The 10,887-nt window shown below is 50.5% G+C and overlaps 1 long non-coding RNA gene across 2 annotated transcripts; it reads right to left on the reverse strand.

Annotated features, from left to right (window-relative positions):
- Positions 1–4,507: 4,507 nt before the first annotated feature.
- LOC119871634 lies at positions 4,508–9,403 on the reverse strand. 2 transcript variants are annotated; one of them, XR_005357614.1, is made up of 3 exons: positions 9,257–9,403; positions 4,757–4,920; positions 4,508–4,658 (listed from the first exon to the last, which is right to left on the reverse strand). It is a non-coding gene; the product is annotated as an uncharacterized LOC119871634 (long non-coding RNA). The 2 variants fall into 2 exon arrangements; XR_005357615.1 differs by lacking the exon at positions 9,257–9,403 and adding an exon at positions 6,006–6,917.
- Positions 9,404–10,887: the final 1,484 nt, after the last annotated feature.

Raw genomic sequence — 10,887 nt, forward strand, 5'->3', positions numbered from 1 at the left:
AGAGACACCAGACATGTCGCACAGAAGGAAGACCTCGCAGAGGACACCATGAGAAGGTGGCCATCTGAAGCTGAGGAGAGGCCTGAGGAAAAACCAAACCTACTGACACCTTGATCATGGGCTTCCAGCCTCCAGAACATGAGAAAATAAATGTCTGTTGTTCAAACCACCCAGTCTGTGGAATTTTGTGATGGCAGCCCAAGCAGGCTGACCTGGCCGGTCTGGCGTGGGGGCAGTTTTACAATTGGGACAAGCATGAGTTGATAGCGGTGTGCCGGTTGCAAGGACCACCCTCAGGACTGCTGATGTGGACTTCGAGTGATGGGGAAGGAGCTGCTGAAGAATGAGAGAGGCCTGGAGGGTGGGTGGGGGGGTGCTGGCCAAGAATGCTGCCCTGGCATCTCCCAGGCTCTGGGGAGGGAGCTCTCCCCCGCGGGTGTGAGCTCTGGAACAGGCCAAAGTGTTCTGAGCTGTTACTCACTCTCCCTGCCCTTGGCTGGGGTTGCAGGGAAGGAATGGCTTGGGGGGGGGGGCGGGGGCGGCCCTCCTCGGACACATCAAATCTCCCAGCTGGGGATCCTCAGGCTGGTCACCAGGAGCATTGCCCAACCTAGCCCCTGGCAGGCAGAGGTCGGGGCAACCAGCACGTGGATGAGTCCTGGCTCACTGGAGATGGCCCCCATCGCAGCCCACTCCTCCCCATCCTTGTGGAGGCCCCGGAATCGGAAGCCAGGCTCTGCACACATCCTTCAGGGGAGGGTTCAGAGAATGGGACCATTCCTATGGGCTCTGAGCCCTCTCTGAGCCTGTTTCCTCATCAATAAAAAGGGCATGATAATGTTCAGCCCCCCACCCAAAGGATGGTAGTCAGGATTTAAAAATAAAAACAATAAAGAACTGGCTTTTATTTTATGTTTATTAAGTGAGACTCTATTTTATTTAAGCCATACAATAACCAAGAGGGAAGTATAAGCCCCATTTTGTGGATGTGGAAACTGAGGCTCAGGTAGGTCATATAAGTACCCAAGGATTCAGGGCCAGAGAGTGGGGCAGCAAGCATTCAACCCCAACTCAACCCTTCATGACTTTGCTCTCAGGGAATAGCTTAAGAATGGGCCCTGGGAAAAAAAAAAAAAAAGAATGGGCCCTGGGGCAGCCCGGGTGGCTCAGTGGTTCAGCGCCGCCTTCAGCCCAGGTCGTGATCCTGGAGACCCGGGATCGAGTCACACATCGGGCTCCCTGCATGGAGCCTGCCTCTCCCTCTGCCTATGTCTTTGCCTCTCTCTCTCTCTCTCTCTCTCTCTCTCTCTCTCTGTATCTTTCATGAGTAAATAAATAAAATATTAAAAAAAAAAAAAAGAAAAGAATGGGCCCTGGCTCAGGGAAGCATGTGCCGGATCTTTGTACCCTCAGCTTAGCTCAAGTTCCTACAACCCAAACTAATTCCTCTGCCTATTCTGGAAGAAGGGTAAAGAAAGAGTGTGACTATGTAACTGGCACTTTCGTCCCCTCTTGGGGTAGCAGGGCCTCAAGGCTGACAACCATGTGTCGTTCTCTGCCCTATCTCCAGTTTGTTCAATAAATGACCAGTACTTGCTCTCTCCCCACAACGATCCTACAAACACCATCACATATATACCCAATTCACATGCATGGAAATAGAGGCTCAGGGAAGTTGAGTAGAGAGGTTGAGAGGCTCCCCAAATTCTCTGACTATAAGAAATGTGGGTACTGGCACTGGACCCCAGATCTGTCTGCCCTCCAAGCCTTTGCTGATTAGATACCACACTCTTCTCCTGGTCCTCTAATTTCAAATTCCCTCAACAATCTTCCTTGGAATAAAAAGTTCTGCCCAAGAGGGAATTCATAACTTCTTCTCCCAAATATCCGAGTCAACTCCTAGGGTATTATCTTGGTGGGTTAGACAATTAGCCAAGGAGAAGACCTTTGCCAAGCTATTTATGACAGTCAGGCTCTGCCCCAGTGAGAGAGACAGAGAGACAGAAAGAGGGCAGAGAGATAGAGAGAGAGACAGAGACAGAAAGAGAAAAGAGGAAAGACCAAACCAACGCCGTTTTGGCTGGTTGAATTTCCATGACCCTTCAAGGCACGGCTCACATTCTCTCTCATCCAGGAAGCCCTTTCTCCAAGTGTGCCATGCCTCCCCTTGCTTGGTCATTTCCCGGGGCTCCTCTGCTCTCCCATACTAGATGATATAAGCCAAAATGGTTTGGGTTGCAAATGACAGACAACCAACTCAAGACCGCTTCTGCCAAAATGGGCATTTATTGATTCTCAAGACAGAAAAACCCAAAGGCAGAGCTGGCCCGAGGCTCAGCCACGTCATCCAGACCTGGCCTCTCCACAGCTGGGGCTCTGCTCTCTGTGCTGGCTCCTGTCTCAGGAAGCCCTTCCCACGGGGGCCATGTAGCCACCAGCGCCCGAGGCCCCATCCTGCTGGGTGAGCTGCCCCAGCAGACCGAGCTTGTCTCTCCCAGGACCTTCCTGGCACTGCCTGTGTGCAGTACCTGGTCCTGAACCAGCCCCCAGGGGATGGCTACCCTGAAGCAGCCAAGCCTGGTCACAAGAGCAGAGGAGGGGTATTTCTGCAGAGGAAAAGGGAACTCTGTTGCCAGACAAAGGAGCAGAAGCTGGGTGGGCAGAAACCGAAAGACACACTCTCTAGGGCTTTATCCGCTTCCTGGCTCTCTCTCTGTCTCATCTTTGCTGCGTGACGTCGGACAAATCCTGACCTTCAACTTCCTCATTTGCACAATGGGGGTGATGCCCCAACTCTGAGGAATGTTTGAGAGGATTCAATAAGTCAGGTGCACAAAAAACCTTGTATGGTGCCCCGTACAGGGGAGGCACCAAGTCTGTCCCACCCTCTTCCCACTCTGGGCACCCCATACTCAGGCAGGAACGCCTGGTATCTTAAACACTTGGCGTGTTTCATTAGAAGCTCATTTCATTAGAAGCTTCCCTCCTTGCAGGCATCTCTGTGAGTGTGAACTGTTCCATCTGTCTTTCCTCTTAGGAACCTGTCCTAGGGCGATAAAGCTCTAAGTGGAAGCCTCCAGAGATAGGTCATGGCAGTAACTATTCATTCAGCACTTGTCTCTGAAGCCCCTATTAGGACATGTTCTAGGCACAGGGTGGGGGCGAGGGGCAGCAGAAAACAAGGCAGGCCTGGGCCCTGCCCTCATGGGGTTGTTCTCATGCATGAATGTGTCACACACTGTCCCAGGCCTGTGTGTCACCTCCTTTCATCTGGGATGAAGGTGAGCGCCATCTCATTGACTCCTTCAAACATTATCATGCTCATTTCACAGATGAGGAACCTGAGATCAGGCGAGTGATATCCAACAGGTGGACCAATCTCACAGCAAGAGAGCTGCAGAAACAAGAAACTCCCTCACTATTCCTTCCCGGATGAAGCCTGAGTCAGGCTCAGTGCAGAATTTAGTGAAGGTTAATTATAGTGACAGCACCTATACAAATCAAACAGGCCATCTTCCAGGAAGCTAGAGGAGAGAGAGAAGAAAAAAAGCCATGAGTGTGCAAAGTCACCCAAGGGTCTGGGATGAGCTGTGTTGAGTCCATACATGGAGATCCACATCTATCGAGATGGGCCACCTGGGAGGCAGGCAGGGAGCTCCCAGCAGGGCCCTGGGTTTCAGGAGGAACTATAGCCACCCAAACCACAACCTACGGGCTGAGAGCAGCTGGATAGTGTTGAGATCACTGGCTCAACTGCCACCAGGCCCAAAGCTGCACTTTGGGAGAGGCCTGACACCATGGGAATGGCCCACACTTCCCTGCCCAGCCCGGTCCCCCAACAGCCATCAGCCGGTCAACAAGAAGGCCTGGGTGAGATCATATCACTCCCCTAGCTCCAATCCCTGAGTAGGTTATGAAGGCTGAATAGCTAACCTGGCTGGCTAATGTCCGAGGCCAACATTAGCAGGTAGCATAGCAATGACTTTGGAAACCAGCAGAGCTACTCTCCTGGCTGTACGACTTTGGTCAGTTGACTTGACCTCTGAGGCTCTGTATTCTCATCTGCAAAGTGGGGATGGCTAACACCAACTTTCCAGAGTGAGGAAGAGATGAGGTGACGCAGCCGTTCTACAACACATATACCCCACAATCCATGCAATTAGGATTTTGTGTCTCAGCGCACATGAAGAAACCAAGGCTCAGAAAGATGAGTACCTTGCCCCAAATCACAGAGCTGGTCAGCGGCAGGTAGAGATTTGGAGGCCTGGTCTGACCCCATAGCAGAGCTCTGCCCACCTCCCCCAACACGCAGTAGGTCCTCACTACATGCCAGGTTCTTACTCTGCACGCTCGCACTCTAGCAGCTTCCCATCTAGTCCCACCTATGTCCTGATGGGGTGTTGCTTCTGAAAGCTTTGGCCGTGTTTGCTCCTGGTATGCTGTGGAAGACTTGAGAATTCAAATACTCTTGTGAAATCCAAACAAATGCATTTATTAATGACCGACAACCCAGCAGAGCCTGAACAAACAGACAATCAAAGGCTTTCCTTCAGTGTGGGAGAAACAAAAGGCTCTTTCTTGCTGCTAGAGGCCCAGTGGCAGCTCAGGTCTCCGGGAAGAAGGCAGATACTCCTGGTGGGCAGCCACAGCTCAGGCATCTGCTCCAGACATGCGGTCAGAGAGAGAAGTTCTCATCACATCCCTCAACCCCTGACATGCCCTCTCTGTTGCCCCAAACATGCTTTTCTTGGCTTACCTTGCTCAGATGGAAGGGCTTCGTGGAGCCCACCTTTGCCACAGCCCTGCTGCTGGGAAGGCTTGGAGTATGAAGGTACCAAAGGATAAAGCAGACAAGGGCTGGGGCACTGGTTCTCCTTCCCAGATCTGTGATCAGGCCCAAAGCCCCAAGCCGTTTACCTACTGTGGGTAAGGAATTATTCGGTAAGTGCTAGGAGGGAGGCAGAGAGGCAGCTGACCAGGGCCTAACTCTCAGTACACGTGGGTATATTGCCTTGGTTTCCTCCAGAGTGATCAGTCTTTGGGATGCCTAAGGCAAGAAGTTCAGAGTATCAGGCCTTGAGAAAGTTCAAGGTTTCCTGGCTATGGGACCTCCATCTCCCACCTGGTGACTGCTAGTGAAAGCCCCAAGCCTGGCTCCACTTGGAAGGGGCATTGTGCTGCCAGGATGGCTTGGAAATAATGGCATCCACCTTTCTAAGCCACAGGGGGAGTGAATTTAACTAGCCAGTCTCCAGCTTACCCCTTGAAGTTCCCCTGGTGTCCCTGAAGAACTGGGTTCAAAGCCCAGCTCTGCCTCTTCTCCCCTGATGACCTTGAGGAGCTCATTTTTCTTTTCAGAGCCTTGTGGATCCACTGTAGAATGAGGATCATGATAGTGGGGCCTCAAGGTATGGGGTCATAGAGTGTGTGCAAAGGGCCAAGTATAGCTCTTTAGGACAACTACCCAAAGCTCTTCCTGGTGAAAAGGACAGGAAGGATCTGGGTTGGAGAACCCCACATTTATATCTGTAGCCTGGACCTCTCCCCTGCATGACAGACATTCCCACTGAGTTGTTTCATAAACAACTCACACCTCATACATACCAGGCTGAGCTCCCCATTCCATCCCCACCCCCATTAAACCCGCTCCTTCCACACCTTTCCCAATCTCAGTAAATGGCACCTGGGCTCCAGTTACTCCAGCCAAAACTTGTGAGACCATCCTTGATTTTTTTCCTCCCACCCTATATCTAATTCACTCCAGCTCTTCCTCTGAAAGGCATCCAGAATCCAGCTGCTTCCGACCCCCTCTTCATGTCCACTCCTCTGGCCCACACCCCCACGGTCTCTTTATAGGATGATTGCAAGAGGCTCCTGAAAGGTCTTCCTACTTCTCCCTGACACCCATCAGCTTTTTTTCTGCCAAGGAGCCAGGTGGATCTGTATTACTGTCCTGTTGCTGCTACAACAAATAACCACAAACCTGATGGCTTAGAACAACATACATTTTTTTCTCTTATAGTTCCAGAAGCCAGAAGTCCAAAAGTAGTTTCACTGAGCTAAAGTCAAGAAGTCAGGAGACTGATTCGTCCTGGAGGCTTCAGGAATGCTCTGTTCCTTGCCTTTTCCAGCTTCTAAAGGCTGCCTGCATTCCTTGGCTCACATCACTCCAACATCTTGCTTTGGTCATCACATCTTCTCCTCTGGAGCAGTCTCTCCTCCTGCCTCTCTCTTATAAGGACATCTGTGATTACATCAGTGGGCCCACTGGGTAATCCAGGATCTTCTCACCATCTCAAGGACCTCAACCTTAATCATTCCTCAAGTCCCTTTTGCCGTATAAGGCAACATATTTGCAGGCCTTGGGATAGGATGTGGACATCTTGAGGGGAGCATTTTGCAGCTTACCACAGGATCCTTTTTAAATTTAAGTTGGGTCATGTCTCTCCTCTCCTTCTTCATTCATTCCCAGGAGCTCCCCTTCTCAGTGTAAAAGTCACATCCTTGCAATAGCCCACAAGGCTCGCTGCAATCTGGATCCTACGCTTCTCTGATCTCCCATCTCAGATCCTTCCACCCTTTCCCTCATTCACTCTGCTCGAGCTTCATTGGTCTCCTTGCTGTGTTCCATAAATGTCCAAACTGTCCTGCTCTTCAGATCAGTTAAGGTATCTGCTCACTCTCCCCTATAAATTCCAGTGCCAACCACGATGCAGGAGTGGCCGCAGCAGCCACTAGCTCTCTGCATTTTACCAGGCAGAGAACAGGCTCAGCTCAATTCATTGAACAAATATGTAAAGAATTTGGGTTTGAGGCCATGCCAAGTAATCTCTCACCTAGGGCGCCCATGTGCTTGGCCCTGCCACATGTGCGGCTTCAGGCTCCCTGTCAGGCAGGAGGCTGTGTAAGCCTCCAGCACACTGAAAACAGTGCTACGGATGTGAAGTGGGCCCCATCTGCCTGTGCCTAGCGGGCAGCCAGATGGACCAACAGACCCTCTCAGCCCCACCTGCCTCCAGTCCTGTCCTCAAACAGTCTGAGCCAGTCAGCATAACAAGGTGGAGGTTGCAGAGCAAACAAGGTACCAGTTGGTTTTGGTGGCTTTGGGAGAACAGCGGAAAAACTAAACGGAAATATAATGAATTAATAAGTGAGTGAATGAGGGGCACCTGGGTAGCTCAGTCAGTTAAGCCTCTAACTCCTGATTTCAGAAATAAGTCAATCGGAGAAGGACAAACATTATATGTTCTCATTCATTTGGGGAATATAAATAATAGTGAAAGGGAATAGAAGGGAAGGGAGAAGAAATGGGTAGGAAATATCAGAAAGGGAGACAGAACGTAAAAACTCCTAACTCTGGGAAACGAACTAGGGGTGGTGGAAGGGGAGGAGGGCGGGGGGTGGGGGTGAATGGGTGACAGGCGCTGAGGGGGGCACTTGACAAGATGAGCACTGGGTGTTATTCTGCATGTTGGCAAATTGAACACCAATAGAAAATAAATTTATTATTAATTTTAAAAAATTTAAAAAAGGAAAAAAAATAACTCCCGATTTCAGCTCAGGTCATAATCTCAGAGTCATGAGATTGAGCCCCACATCAGGCCCCACGCTCAGCAGGGAGTCTGCTTGAGACTCTTTCCCTCCCTCTCCATCTGCACCTCTCTCTCTCTCCTTCTCAATAAATAGATAAATGAAATATGTGCACCAGAGAAGAGCATCATGCATCAGAACCACATAGCATCTAGTCTCCTGAGCTACACTCCCTCCATGACTAAGACCTTCCAACATCTGACCTCACAGGATACCCTATCTTCAACTCAAAGCCTCCACCTTTGAGTGATGAAGATTAGAGGTGATCTCCTTGTTCATGAGCAGTAATGAGGATAATGACCGACTTGTATTTTACATATCCCACATTCCAGACCCTGCATTAAACCCCTGCACTTCACTAAAGCATCCTCAGTCATTTTAACAGCCTTCTGTGGTAGGCATTACTCCCACTTCCCAGGTGAGGAATCAGAGGGAGAAAGAGATAAGGTCGCTTGCCTGAGGACACACAATTCAGAAGTGGCAGACTGGGGTACAAGCCCATGTCCTTATGGCTCCAGAGCTTGCACTGTCATCACTCTGCTTAGGCACTGCAAGCCAGTGACCCAGTCACATTTAGTCCACAGACCCACGTGTGCCTTTATCCCTGATAACACTCTACATGTACACACAGATGTGCACACACACACCCTGAGGAACATAGCAAGAACTTTGTGAGTTATGTTGCTGGTGTATAGTGGATGTTGCTACAGAATGAATGTTTGGATCCCCCCCCTAATTCACATACTGAAGCCCTTACCCCCAGTGTGACTATATTTGGAGATGGGTCTTTATGAAAGTAATTAAGGTTAAATGAGATTATAAGGGTAGAGCCCTGATCCAGTAGGATTGATGTCCTTGTAAGAAGAGACACTAGAAAGTTCATGCCCTCTCTCTTTCTCTCCATGTGTGCGCAGGGAAGAGATGATGTGAGGGCACAGGGAGAAGGTGGCCACCTACCAGCCAGGAAGACAGTTCTCACCAGTAATCAGTCCTGCAGGACCTTGATCTGGGCCATCCAGCTGCCAGGACTATGAGAAAATTGATTTTTGTTGTTGAAGCCACCCGGCCTCTGGCATTTTGTTACAGCAGCCTGCAGACTCCTAATACAGTGTTCGCTACATTTTAGTGTGGAATACAGATCTGGTTTGGTGCATCTGTTTTTTTGTTTTTTTTTTAATTCTTCTAAAAAGATTTTATTTATTTAAGAGAGAGAAAGAGAGCATGAGCAGGGGAGAGGGAAAAGCAGACTCCCCTATGAGCAGGGAGCCTGACGTGGGGCTTGATCCTAGGGCCCCAAGGTCATGACCTGAGCCGAAGGCAGATGCTTAACTGAGCCCCCCAGACACCCCTGGTGTACCTGTTTTTAAAAAGAGGATTTAAATGTCCCAACACCACATGGTTGGTCTCCTCCTCCTCAGCACCCCTCACTTTCCTGCTCAGCCCTCAGGGACCCCAGGTTTGTGGCTCTACTCTGAGCTGGGCTGAAGCTCGGCATCAGACCAGGCCTGAGTCAGAACTCGATCCTCACATACTGCTGGACAGGTCAAAAGGAACAAGTGGTCCCTTTCGTGGCCCCCAGAGAGCCTCCCTCCTTCCCCTCCCTGGTAGGGAACCTGGAGGTGGAAGTGTTAGGAAGGGCTCACTGGGCCTCATTGGCCTTCCTTACCTTGAGGCTGCAAGCAGCTCCTGACCTTCAGCTCACTCCTCAGGGACAGAGACTCAAAATTCCCCCGTGGCCTCTGGGGACAGGCTCTCTGAGGACCTTGTCTCTCCATGGTGGCCCTGGTTGGGACCACCCAGCTCAGGCAGCCCCCCGGACCTGGGAGCAGTAGGGTGCAGTGAAGGCTCTGAGAGCTTCACCAGCCCCCACATGCGCAGAAAGAATCCAGTGAGTGAGGAAATCCAAGAAAGTAACCAGAGTGGCTGCCAATGCCCAGGGGAGAGGCGCGCCCCTCTGCCACCTGGCCCCTGGAGCCCAGCTGCCGTGCTCACCACCCGGTCACCAAGCGCAGGCGGGCAGCGGCAGGCCTGCTCAGGCGCCAGCAGGACTGTGGCCTCTCTGACTGGGGTGGGGGCCTTTAGGGGGGGTGTGGAGAGCGAAGCCCTGCCCCAGCATGGATGCCACCTACCCCGGATCAGGAGGTGATCCCCTTACCTGGCTGCACCTTGCTTCCCCCTCTGTAAAATGGGGAGACCAGGCCCTCAGCACCTCCCTTCCCGTAACCCTTGACCCTCCCCTCAAAATTGAATAGGGCACAAATGCAGAAGCAAGAAGAGAGACAGCGCAAGGCAAGGGACAGCAGGGTGCCAAATATTGAGGGAGCACTTGCTGTGTGTTGGGTGTTTCTTTGTGTCTTAATCATCACAGCTGGCCAGGTCCAACGATGGGCACAGCCTGCACATGGTCTCACTTAACTCCCTCAGGATTCTGAGGGCAGGTAGTTGTATCCTGTTTAATGAAGGAGGAAGGAAAGACTCTGAGAAGTAATATGATGGCCCAAGGTCACACAGCTAATGAGACACAGGGCAGGAATCCACACCAGGGCTCCCCACCCCTGTTCTATGTTGGTAAACGGATAATAATAAAAACTCAAATTTATGGAATGCTTATTCTGTGTCAGGCGATGTTCGAGGTATTTGCATATGTTAATTTACTTAATACTTCCAGTAGCCCTTTAAAGTAGGTACATCTATTATCCCTATTTTATTGACAATGAAACTGAAGTACAAAGAGGTAAAGTGACTTGCCCAAGGTCACACAACAGCTAATAATGGTACCAGCAAGACTTGAACCTCGGTGCCTAACTCCAAAGCACCTTCATGCAATACTTCCTCACATCCCACCCTCTGTAATCCTTGCAGGAACTCCTGTGGGGAGGGCTTACTACTACCATTTTATAGAGTTCAGTTTTTTGGTCAAGCTCAACTGGAGAGCTAAAGGCAAAGCTGGCATTTGAATCCAACAGTTTCTTAAGTGTGTTCTTCCTATAATAATCATCACGGCTACCATTCAATGAGCACTTACCACCTGCCAGGTCCAGTACCAAGAACAGTACATGTACCCTCACACTGAATCTTCACAACCACTTTGGGAAGGAGAGATTTGCATCAGTCAGAAGAGGCAAGATTAATGCTGTGGTAACAAATAGCCCCTCACAATGTGATTGGCTGAGATTAAAAAGCATTCATTTTTGCTCACAATATATACGTTAGCTAGGGGGCTCTGTTCTCTGCTATCCTTACCCAGGTTGAGGGAGGCCTCATCTATGTACACTTTAGTCAAGACCCACAAAGGGA

This window comes from Canis lupus, chromosome 4 (assembly GCF_011100685.1).
Source record: "Canis lupus familiaris isolate Mischka breed German Shepherd chromosome 4, alternate assembly UU_Cfam_GSD_1.0, whole genome shotgun sequence".
Classification (NCBI taxonomy): Eukaryota; Metazoa; Chordata; class Mammalia; order Carnivora; family Canidae; genus Canis; species Canis lupus.